This window comes from Microtus pennsylvanicus, chromosome 4, assembly GCF_037038515.1.
Source record: "Microtus pennsylvanicus isolate mMicPen1 chromosome 4, mMicPen1.hap1, whole genome shotgun sequence".
Taxonomy (NCBI): domain Eukaryota; kingdom Metazoa; phylum Chordata; class Mammalia; order Rodentia; family Cricetidae; genus Microtus; species Microtus pennsylvanicus.
This window is the reverse complement of record NC_134582.1, coordinates 106,609,736-106,621,402: the sequence shown is the minus strand read 5'-3', so window position 1 is coordinate 106,621,402 and position 11,667 is coordinate 106,609,736. Positions and strand designations below refer to the sequence as shown.

At 42.9% G+C, this 11,667-nt stretch overlaps 2 non-coding genes across 2 annotated transcripts; both read right to left on the bottom strand.

Moving 5' to 3' along the window:
- Positions 1–9,176: 9,176 nt before the first annotated feature.
- On the bottom strand, positions 9,177–9,258 carry Trnas-gcu (transfer RNA serine (anticodon GCU)). Its single transcript has one exon. It is a non-coding gene; the product is annotated as a tRNA-Ser (tRNA).
- Positions 9,259–11,595: 2,337 nt separating this feature from the next.
- Trnaq-cug (transfer RNA glutamine (anticodon CUG)) lies at positions 11,596–11,667 on the bottom strand. The gene has a single exon. It is a non-coding gene; the product is annotated as a tRNA-Gln (tRNA).

The following is an 11,667-nucleotide window of genomic DNA, read 5'->3' as shown; positions in this document are numbered from 1 at the left end:
CATATTTCAGATCAGTGAAGGCTGCAGGTGTTTCCTCTGTGTCCTAATCTAAGTCCTCCAAGAAGGTGGACTGCCAATGTGTCCTCTCGCGCTGGTAGGAAACGGGGCCGCATGGGACTAAGGTTCCTGGAGCAGAAGCTCCAACTCCCTTTCCCACCCTCTCCTCCTTGTACAGCTGTGAGCTCCACCAGGGCACAGCCTCCCACTTGGGGAATGACCATGGCAGGAAGATAGCAAGCATCTTTGGGAGGAGATAGGTTGATCCTATACCTTAGCCTTCCTTGATTTGAGCTCTAAGGGGACCTTGGCTGTCTTAATGTCATAGAGACACCAAGTTCTCACTTCTTATTGCTTGTCTCTCAGTGGTTTCTTGGGAGTGTTTGGGTGAGATCTGATCTGTGTTCAGTCTACTCTTGGGGACCAAGGTCATCTCTGAGGACTCTTTGTACCACTTTTTCTTGAAAGTCGTCCCAGTAGCTCCCCAAACTGGCAATGGCTTAGCCCCATCCTTCTTTCTTTTGGTCAATTTAACATACAAAACTAGTGAAGATCCAGCCTGCCAGACCTCAGTCTGGTAAAGGGAGGTTCTTTCCTATCTATCAGCATCTCCACTTGCTGCCCTCCACTTGGTGTTCATGGAGACTTGCTCTTACTCTGTTGGTTTCTGGCGGGTATGCTTTTGGTTGGGTTCGGAGGAAGAATGATCTGTATGCATGGTGGGAATTTGGCAAGGCCAAATTTCAACTGCGTAAATCCATCTGCAGCTTGGCAGATTGGATCAGTCAAACAGCACTGCTTCAGGGCTGCAAGGACTGGCTCACCCTAAATGTTCAGCAGCAGTTTGACCTTGAAGGATGGTTTCTCAGGAAGTGGGGAGGCAGAGGAGGTGGCTGAAGCCTTCTTTCTTATCTCTACACCATAGACCACAATAGGAACTGCAAATACCCAAGTAGGGAGACCAAGGCTTACATTTCATTTTTATGTGTGCCTCATCAAATTAACCCTTTGTGTATTCACATCTTTCTCAGAGAGGGTCATCAGGGCATGAAGCCCTAGGCCGGATAACAAGCATAAGAACGAGAGAACAGCAGGTACCTAACTGACTGCAGCTGTCAAACCAGGGGGAAGTGAATAGGTAAACTGGGGAATCTTCCTTAGTGCTTCCTAGAGCAAAACTGAGGCATACCCAGACACGAGTCTTTGGGCACATTTAGTACATATTTCTTATTTTTACAGATACTTTGGAGAAAGTCTAATTGGAAAAATAATTTTAAATTGATAAAATAAAAAAAATTGTTGAAAAAAAAGTCTATGATACAGGAATTACTGACAAGCTCATCTAGATAACGGGGCAGGAAAATGTTAACAAATTTGCCTGAAGTCATTCAAGCAGAGACTAGATTTAAGCCCTAGTGACTGTAGAGTGTGCTCATTGTTTTTCACCCCCTAATCACCCAAGTTAGAAATGGTTGGCATTTATTTGTGTGCTTATTAATTGTGTATATGTGAGATAGTGGGGCTTGGATCCAGGATGTCACAAATACTAGGCTGGCGCTCTCCTCCTTACTCACATCCTCAGCCCCGTTGCAACTTTAAACAGGTTTTTTATAGCCTTACTAAATGGTGTGTTCCTGGGCATGTGTGCCATGGCACATTCGTGCTGAGGTCAGGGAATGACCTTGGTGAGCTTCTCCCCCGCCCCCTGTACCACATGGGTTCCAAGTTTTAGGGACTGAGCTCTCATCACCAGGTTTGTGCCACAGCCGCTTTCACTCATTGAATCATCTCAAGGGTCCATTTCCACGTTGGTGTCTTAAAGACATTCCCAAGATTGGTATGTTATTGAACGATGACAGAAGGAAAACATTAGATACTGTTCTTTACCATGTCTAGGGATAATTGTACGCCTTGCACAGTCCTTTCTTCTGGTCATTCAGTGGTCAGGAACAATTCTGATTTAGGAGAATTTAGTGTGGAACTGTTAACTAGCCAATGATCATAACACCAGGGACAAGAGCCTAGAAATGAGCTTGGACAGAGATTATCTCGACCAGGGCTGACGCGAGACTTGAATTCTGCCTGACAGTGCACTAGCCGTCAGCCAATGGGTAATCTTATTGCAGGCCAATCTCAAACTGTGAGTTCAGACAGGAAAGGAAGGTCCCCAAGATGTATTGACGTCGCTTCCAAACAGTCAGGTATGGCTATGGTGAGCAGAAGCAGGTGGTGGCCATGACTGCAAACCGTGCAGCACAAGGTGGGCAGCATCTTGAACACACCAGGTAGCGGTGAATACACGGAGAAGCACAGAAACAGCTGCACACTGTTTTAGATGACTCTGGCTGCCATAGGGAGAGGGAATAAAATAGGAAAAGACTGAGGACTTGGGGTTGTTTAAGAGACGTTTCAGGTAGCAGAGACATATTAAGAACATGAGATGGAGGACTGGAGATGTAACAGTCGAGTGTTTTCCTGGCATGTATGAAGCACTGGGTCTTAATCCCCAGCACTGTCAAACTACATGCAGTAGCTAACACCAGTAACCCCAGCTCTGCAGAGGCGGAGCCAGGAGGCTGAGAAATCCAAGGTCATCTGTCTGGGCCTGGGATATTTGAAACCCTAGCTCAAGAGGGAGAAAATGTCCACAGTGAGGAAAGGTTATAGAGCATAATTTTAGAAAAGGCTCTAATTGGGTATTCCTCGGGGGAGGGGGCGGGGAGAAGGTATTCCCTTAGAGTTCTGATTGTTTCCTGTCTATTGCTTGGACTTCTTAGTTGTCCCCTTTTCCAAATATTATTTCTTCATTTTTTTTTCACTCAGCTGAGGTATCCCTGGTTTCCTCGAGAAAACATAGAATAAGGTAAAAAGAACTGGCTCAGCTGTCTGTGGTGGCAGACATCTGTAGTCCCAGCACTTGGGGTGCGGGGCAGGTGGATCTCTGAGTTCAAGGTCAGCCTGAACAAGAAGAGTTCCCTCCAGAACAGCCAGAGCTCTTGTTACACAGAGAAATCCTGTCTCAAGGAAAAAGAAAAAAAGGAAGAATTGGCTCTTGAATTTGATTTCCCAAGGCTTAAACTGGGTTTCAGAAAGGCGTAGAGTTTGGCGACAATGAGATATCCAGGGAACTGGAGAGATTCTTCTGGAGGAAGAGAACAATGAAAGGTGGTCAGGGGCTGGCAAGATGTCTCAGTGGGTAAAGGCACTTGCTGCCAGGCCCAACAACTTGAATTCAATTCCCAAGACCCACATGTCAAAAGTAAACTACTGAGTGTAGTGTCGCATGCCTTTAATCCCAGCACACAGAGAGGCAGGCTGATCTCTATGAGTTTGAGGCCAGCCTGATCTACATAGGTGAGTTCCAGGACAGCCAAAGCTCGGAAAGAAGACCCTGTCTCAAAACAAAACACATTCCTCCCAATAATTGTCCTCCGTGTGCCCGCATTAACAAAATAAATTATTTATTAACAAAACAAATGTAATGAAATTTTAAAAATATTTTTTAAGAAGAAGAAAGAAAAGGAGATGGACCCGAGGAGTCAGCCAGCCCCAAGGCAGAAATCAGGGTGTGAGGGACCTGAACCAGCCCCTGAGAAATCCCAATAGTCAGCGCAGTGTCTTACGAGATGTATTAAGTAAGCACTGCTTGCAGTTCTAAAGGGTAAAGTTCAGTTTCTTGACCACTAACATCAATTGCCCTTGAAGACTATGTAATTTTACTTTCCTAATTTCTAAAAGTAGAAAGTAAATTGAGCTTCAGAAAACTAAGAAATGTTCTTGTTTAACTGAGGTCTTAATCCATTTGATATTTAGGAAAAAGTGTCTTTTTGGAAGATGGATCTGGACTTCAGAGACCAAGAAAGATATCTTGAGTGGACACAAGTCTCTTCTGTGACTCTCTGCAATGACTCCAAGAAGAATACATGTCTTTCTATTATCTATCTATTCAACTTCCCTTTATGTATTATCTTGAGCAGGTGGACAAGCCGGGTACTAACAGAGTAGAGGAGTGGAGCAGAGACAACATCCTGGAGTCCCTGGATGATGAATAAAAAGAGTCAGGCATTTCTGGGGCATTAATGGCGTAGGGAGGTGGTTAAGACTTTTTAACATATACAGGGTAAATGATGTCCATTTACAAATAAACATGAAGAGACATAAACAGGAATCAAACAACCTCTCTCTCCCTTCCTCCCTCTCTGTCATGTATGTATTGTTAAGAATTGAACTCAAAACTTAAGAATGATAAGCAAGTGTTTTATAGTTATTTTATTCTTTGACTTCATTAAGTTAGGTATTTTTTGAGCTTGGCATGGTGGTACACACCTTTAATCCTAGAACTGCGTAAACAAAGACAAGTAGAGGTGTCAGTGAGTTCAAGGCCAACCTGGATCTTCGCAGAGAGTTCCAGGACATTCAGGATTACATAAAAAGGCCCTGTTTCAAAAATAAAAAAGTTGTATATTTTTGCTCTTTTCTTTCTTTTGGAAGATCTAGTCACAAACTGAAAGGCTCATTTACTGTAAAGAGAAAAATTCAAAGGAAATTATTTTGTTCTTTTATAATGTATATTAGAAGAATACCTCTAACACAGTTGCTGCACAGATATTTTTTTTGGAGACGGAACCTGGTGTTCAATGAAGGGAGCCAACTATGAACTTTACTGTTTTAGGGTGTGCGCATGCAGCAGCCGGAAGTAATGCCAGGACATTGTATCCATTAATTGTAGTGATGGTTGAGCCCAGGAAATATGACTAGTTAATTAATGTTGAAATGCTAATATTTTGGATATGTTGGATTAAAAAATTAATATTATTGAAAACCAGTTTCTGTTGTTTTTTTCTCCTTAATATGTCTCTAACCATTTGGCATTATGTATATAGCTCATGGTACATATTTGTGGCTTATGGAACATTTTGTTGAAATATGCACGCTTGTGTCGAATCATGTCTTGTTTAGTGTACACTTTTATCAGTGAGTTCATTCCTAATGCCACTAAGGAACATGGCACTAATTTTACTTTTGAAAATCCGGTTCTGGGGTGTGGCCCAGTTTACAAAGCACCCACTATCGGTGAGAAAAGGAGAGCTGGAGTAGCTTCCACCCCTGGAGTGTGAATTGCCCATTAAAATAGTGGGCTCCTGTTCTGTGCAGAGCCAGGAATGATCCATGGAAGCAGCATTTTTGGTTGAGAATGAGTGAGCTTATTAAACATGCAGCAAAAGGTGAAAGCCTAGGCCATGCTCAAGTGAGACAGAATATTACAATAGGTTCTTTTCCTAGCAACCACTTGTGTACAGGAGGCGGGGCTAGTCAAATCAAGCTCCAGATGATACCTCTTCCCTTTCTTGTGTTGAAACCATGGAATTCCAGCATATTTCTTTACTCTTCTGGGCCTGCAAGCTAACAACTCAGGTATCTTTTCAAAAGAAAGGGGATGACATTTAATCTGTGAGATTCATGAATCCCATAGGGATATATCATGGAGATGGGCTCATTTTATCCTGTAACTGAGCTCACCATAAGCATAAAGGAACCATGTGATTTGTGGTTGTTTTAGCTAGCTACCTTATCAAGATGGAGGCAACCATGTGACTGGGCCATCATCTTGGTTTGAGATGCCATCAATATTGAGACAGCCATATGACATGGTGCCATCTTGGATAGTGACATCATGAAGATGGTGAAGGCTGTGAGATTTCATTGACATGTTGGTTAATGCAACCTCATGACAGGAACCAAAACAGCAGCACCCGTAAGACTTTTCAGTGCAATCGATTCCCAGGCAATCACCATACTCCTTTCTGTATCAGGCCTAGAGGTAATAGGTAATACCAGACCTCCCTGGTAGTTTTTATTTTTTTCTCAATTTTTATTTTGTTTTTTTTTTTTTTTGGGGGGGTGGTTGAGACAGAGTTTCTCCTTGTAGCCCTGGCTGTCCTGGAATTTGCTCTGTAGACCAGGCTGGCCTAGAATTCACAGCCGCCTGCCTGTGCTTCCTGAGTGCTGGGATTAAAGGCATATGCCACCACCGCCAGGCTTGTTTTGTTTCAATTTTGACTCATTATTTTACATGGTATATTTACTGGTTTGAAGAATGGACATAGAGTTTTTCCCAGCCATGTGCCTTCAACACTAGACAAGCATCAAATGAACCGGTGGGTAATGGTTGGCTCCCTGGAAAACTCCTCTAAATTTGCGGTAGCCCAGGGAAAACTCAGGAAGACACATCACAAATAGGACCTAAAAAATAGATTGACAGGCACTAGATGCACTGCTGCCAGCTTGCCTGGGTGGGAAGCTAGAGGAGGTGCAGGCTATGCTGGATCTTGCCAAGGCCCGCTTTTTCTGCCTGTCATCTCCACAGCTATTGTTCTCCAGATAGAGTATTCTTTCTCCTCAAGACTCCTTTGTTCCACGTTTGTTGTTTATTTTGGTTTCTGCCGCCACCAAGACCTGCTTGTCTTACTTTCCAGTCACAATGACATAGACAGGCTAAGGAGAAGAACAGGTTAAAGCCATCCCTTTTCAGCTCCATTAAAAGGTCATATAAATAAAAATACCTCAGAAACAATGAGCCCACCTGGATATTGGGTATTGGCTTTTAATAGTACAGGTCATTTAAGGGTCCTTTCTGAGAAATAAGTGACTTCAAGACTTAGACAGGGTAGTTTCAACTGAGCCTAGAAGCACTTGCTATGCCAAAAATTGAGATCACCATAGAATTATATAATGACAACATCACAAGGACTCATTTGTCAGCCTGAAGAGGCTCTCATTGTCCAGATCAGTTCCTCTGGGTACCAAAATCATTAAAGGAAATGGTGAACGGTAAATCACTGAAAAAAAGATAGGATCTTCTGAGCTTATTCTGAAAATGCACAACTACATAAGTGAAGAGAGGTGTCTCTGCTTCTAAGGCAGTGCCAAGCGCAGACTGAAGAATGCTGGAATCGAGGAACTGCCACTTGGCAACCACCACAGTAAATATAGCTCAGGGGGAATTATCAATAGATGTCGAATCTGAATGGAAGATCTCACGGAAACCATTTTGGTGTCCTCCCTAGGTGTCTTCTTCCCCTAGGCTGCTTGTTAGCTGCAGGGGAGAAACTCTGCTCAGGTATTAACTGGCTGAACGACAGTGATCATCAGTTGCCATGGTTACAAGGGGAGCTGGACATGGAGTGTCTTCAGATTCTGTATTCCTGATGATGATTTCCTTTCTATTCTTCATAAATCTAAAGTGTGCTCTATCGAGCCATCTGTTTTGTTGATGTATGGTATTAATGAAGTTTTGCCGAAGAAGAGCATATATGTTTTATGCGTTGTTCTTCGGGAGATGCAGAATATGAACGTAATTTTGACGTGGGGGGAAAAGTGATACAAAGCCCAAATTAGTAGTGGTCCGTTTCCTTTTTTTTTAAATGTGCTTCATTTGTGGCGATGTGACTGCCAGCCCTAAGCTGATGGCGCTGTGTTTGGTGCCTGCCCTGAAATGAATTGCTCTGCCCCAGTCATCAGAGTGCTCAGACCCAAGTGATCATTTCCACAGGTCCCCTGTGATGACTAAAGAAACGTAATTTGGAGCCAGGCATCCCTTAAGGGCCTTTGACATTTTGCTCTGGAATGCTTGGGTGTTCCTAGTTGACTGCAGGTGAGATAAGAACAAGTTAAGGGGCAGCGAAGTATTTACAGCTGCCTTTGCTTCTGTAAAACCTGCTATTGCTGTGGGAAAGGGATGAAATGGTCTTTTTATTACTATATAGCAGGAAAGTAAGAAACAACTGAAGGAAGTAAAAATAGTTTTCCTGCCCAACTGTGGGCTCCATGGATGGTTGTAATACACATCTTTCTGACGCTGGCTTTAAAGCCACACCTTAATGCCCCTTCCGCAAGGCATGCTGTTTGACTCTAAGGATGCTGTCCTGCTAGCAGTAAGAATAAATTGATTTAATCTAAATTTCTCCCAGTGGATTCAAATGCCCCAACACATTTTGTTGTTATGTATGAACATTTTGCCTTCACGTATGTGCACCATGTGTGTGACCACGTGGATGGCATCGGATCCCTGGAACTGGAGGTACAGATGCCCAATGCTGGCTTCTTGAAGAACGGCCAGTGCTCTGAACCACGGAGCCAAATTCCCAGACCTTCCCTTCAAGCCTATATCCTGCATCCCGGTGTGAAGATAGAAATGTAAATGCCACAACTGACAACTGTCAGCTCAACTGACAAACTTGAGCCCAAGGGAAAAGTTAAAACAGACAATCCCATCATTTAAAAAATATATTTGAAACCTCTAATTATACCATGGTTATAAACAAAATGTCTTTGCTTTTAGAAAATACGTGCTTAAAAAAAAAAAAAGAAAAGAAAATACGTCCTTACTGGGCAGTGATGACACACGCCTTTATCGCAGCACTCAGGAGGCAGAGGTAGGGGGGACCCTGTGAGTTCTTGGACAATCTAGTCTACATAGCGAGTTCCGGCGCAGCCAGGGCTGTTATATAGGGAAACCCTGAAACCCTGTCTTGAAAAACAAACGGGGGGGGGGGGGGGGAGGGCTGTCCTTAAGAGCAAAGGGCCATGATATACATTGCTTTTTGGCTGAGGGAGGGGCTTCAAAGAGAGACAGAGAGCGTAAGAAAGGCAGAGCAACCAGAAAGGGTTTGTGGAGGAACAGGGAAATCGGAATAGGTAAATTCTAGTAAAAATATGTGTGGCTTTCTTACCATTCTTATTTTTACACATCTTCCATAAATTTGAAATTACTTCCAAGCATTAAGTTTAAAATGAAACTTTTAATGGGACTTTGAAAATAAGGAGTATTCCGGTTCGAGTCCCAGGTGAGTAAGCACTGTGTGTGCATGTGTCTGTTTGTCTGTCTGTCTCTGTGCTTGTGCTGTACTGTAGTGTCTGAGTGCCCTGTGTGAGTGACGTGTGCCTGCATAATTAATCGGAAAAAAAAAAGAAAATAAGGAGTATTGTTAAGTACTTACAGAAGCATTGCGAAGAAAGCAAGGACAGGTGATTCCAAAACGCCTTACTGTGACATGGAGGCCTTAGAGAGAGGTACTGGGAACAGGAATACTTACTCAGAGGACGTTATCTGAACGATCTGAACGATCAGAACCTTTGAATTTGGAAAAGCATAATATATAGGCCTACTTGGGGACCAACGACGAGGATGGGATTCGAACCCACGCGTGCAGAGCACAATGGATTAGCAGTCCATCGCCTTAACCACTCGGCCACCTCGTCCCATGTGGTGCATCATTTCTTCGCCTTCATCTTTAAATCTTATTTTGATGAGCGTCTCAAACTTTGATTTTGTGATCTCTATATAGTAGTACGTCGTCAATCTAGAAGACTCCTTAAGGAATATTTATGTGTAATCATTTCCGTCCTCCAAAAGGACCCTTTCTCATTTTGATGACTCCTTAGTAGTGCCTACACATCTCCATCGTCAACCGTCTTCGTTTCTTGGTACCACACTTGCTTTCCACCCTATAGTGAAAACCGTCCTGGCATCCTCAAACTCCGTAATCTCTTTCCTGGACCCGGAATATATGTACTAACCTTCCCATATGGCTCTACTTAATGCCTACGTTCTCGACTGATTACTGGAATCTCCGTAGAACTCATAGCTATTTTTTGCTGGGGATAAACATTTATTTTTTTTCACGACCCCATTTTTTTTTCTTGCACATCGTAGTCTACACCTGCCGAAAAGTTTTATGCCAAACTCTGTATTTTTACGCTCAAAGACCCTGCCATGACATATTGCATTAGAAGATACTTCTGTAAACTGTTCTTATTTTTAAAGCTATTTCCGATAATTATAGATCCGTGTTTTAGACCAACTTCTTCTAGTTTGAATTGTCTTTATATTTTAAGGAGAGTGGAGACTAAAAGAAACGACTAGAGAATTTTGATAAGTAATTTATAATGTATGAAAAGGGAACTTGCATTCAAAACACATCTTTTACTAGAAGAATTGAGGATAATTTTTTTCATCACCAGTTCATGTGTATGCTATAAAAATGTATTGCAAACTCAGTGGGAACTAACGTCAAACAGTGTGGTCATACATGGTTATGAGTAAATTCAGATTTTACAAGAGGCGAATTTATTGCGAAGGTTCCCTAAATTTAGTAAATGATGTCAGGCAGACTTGCGGTTATATAAAACAAGATAGGGATAACCAATATTTTAAACAAAAATTAAACTTCTTACAAATCTAAGTAAGTGAAAAATTAAGACGCTAAATTACTTGAGAGAGAGAGAGAGAGAGAGAGAGAGAGAGAGAGAGAGAGAGAGATACTGAATTCCTACTATACATGTGCGCTCCCTGTCGTTGAATGCGGGATGTTATTTACTGAAGATAAATCAGCCTCCGTCCTCCACGGTGAAATCTTGTAAGACAGCCTCTGACACTGGAGACTGCAGACGCGCTATTTCCCGCCTTTATTTTCTGTCTCAAAAAAAGTGTGACCTGTGCGCTGTGAAACTGAATGTGAAGTGACCTTGCAATCACGAGCCTGTGTGTGGCTCCCTGAATGAGACCTACTTGTGAGTTCACACACAGGGGTGGGCGTGTTGTGAAGGAGGTGAGCGGGAGTAGAAGAGAAGAAAAGGGTAATGGGGAGGGAATACGGTCACAGCACACTGTGTACAAGAATGAAATTGGAAAATCAAAACCCTTTAAAGAAAGAAGTTGCGGGAAAAGCGAGCGTGACTTTGGGGACCGCTGGTTCCCTCGCCAGGCTCCAGCCTTTCTTGCCCTTGCCAAACTCGTGGGCGCTTGCCGGCACCACTTTCACCGAGTTGACGGTTCCAGAAGATGCACCAGTGCCCCATCCACCTCCGCTCACGTGACGTCAACAGTTTGGTGTGGAGTCATTCCCAGTCTCTGCTCACGTGACGTTTACTAGTGCAAACTGGTCAAGCTTGGATCTCTCTCTACTCACTGAAGACTGTGACCAACCGCGTCCTCCTGCGTTATCTATAATTCCAGCACTCAAGAGGCGGGGAGAGGAGGATTAAAAATTCCAGGCCATTCTAGGCTACATGAGACCCTGTCTCAAAGAAATTTTAAAAAAGGAAAAGTAAAACATACAAGAAACCCAAACCAAACAAAAAAAGTTGAAGTCCTAACTTTCAGTAGACAGAAGCATGAGGATTGGAGCGAGTTTGGGATCACACAGGGTAGAGTAAGAATTTGTCTCATGAAACAACAACAACAACAAAAAAAGCAAAGGACCCCCCCCCCCAACAAAATAGCTACTATTGCTTTCCAGACTAGATAAATTCTATTTCCAGTTGCCAGCTTGGGACTGTTTCCTCTAAGTCTTCACTACTAATTACTGCCTCCCGCCTCCCCAGTTGTGAGCGGATTTCTCTGGAAGGAGTTCTAGCTTCCTCCTGCAATGCCTTCTTAAGAGGTTTTTGCTTTTCCTTCCTCTAAAAAGAAACTGTAAGCAAAAATAAAGCCACTCAGTTGGTGAATAAAGGTATTTAACTCTATTAAGATGTAATTACCAGGAATTATTTTTTGTATCAATTTAAAGTGAAAGCTAATTGAAGGAAAAAAAGTGTAGGTCCCACCGAGATTTGAACTCGGATCGCTGGATTCAGAGTCCAGAGTGCTAACCATTACACCATGGAACC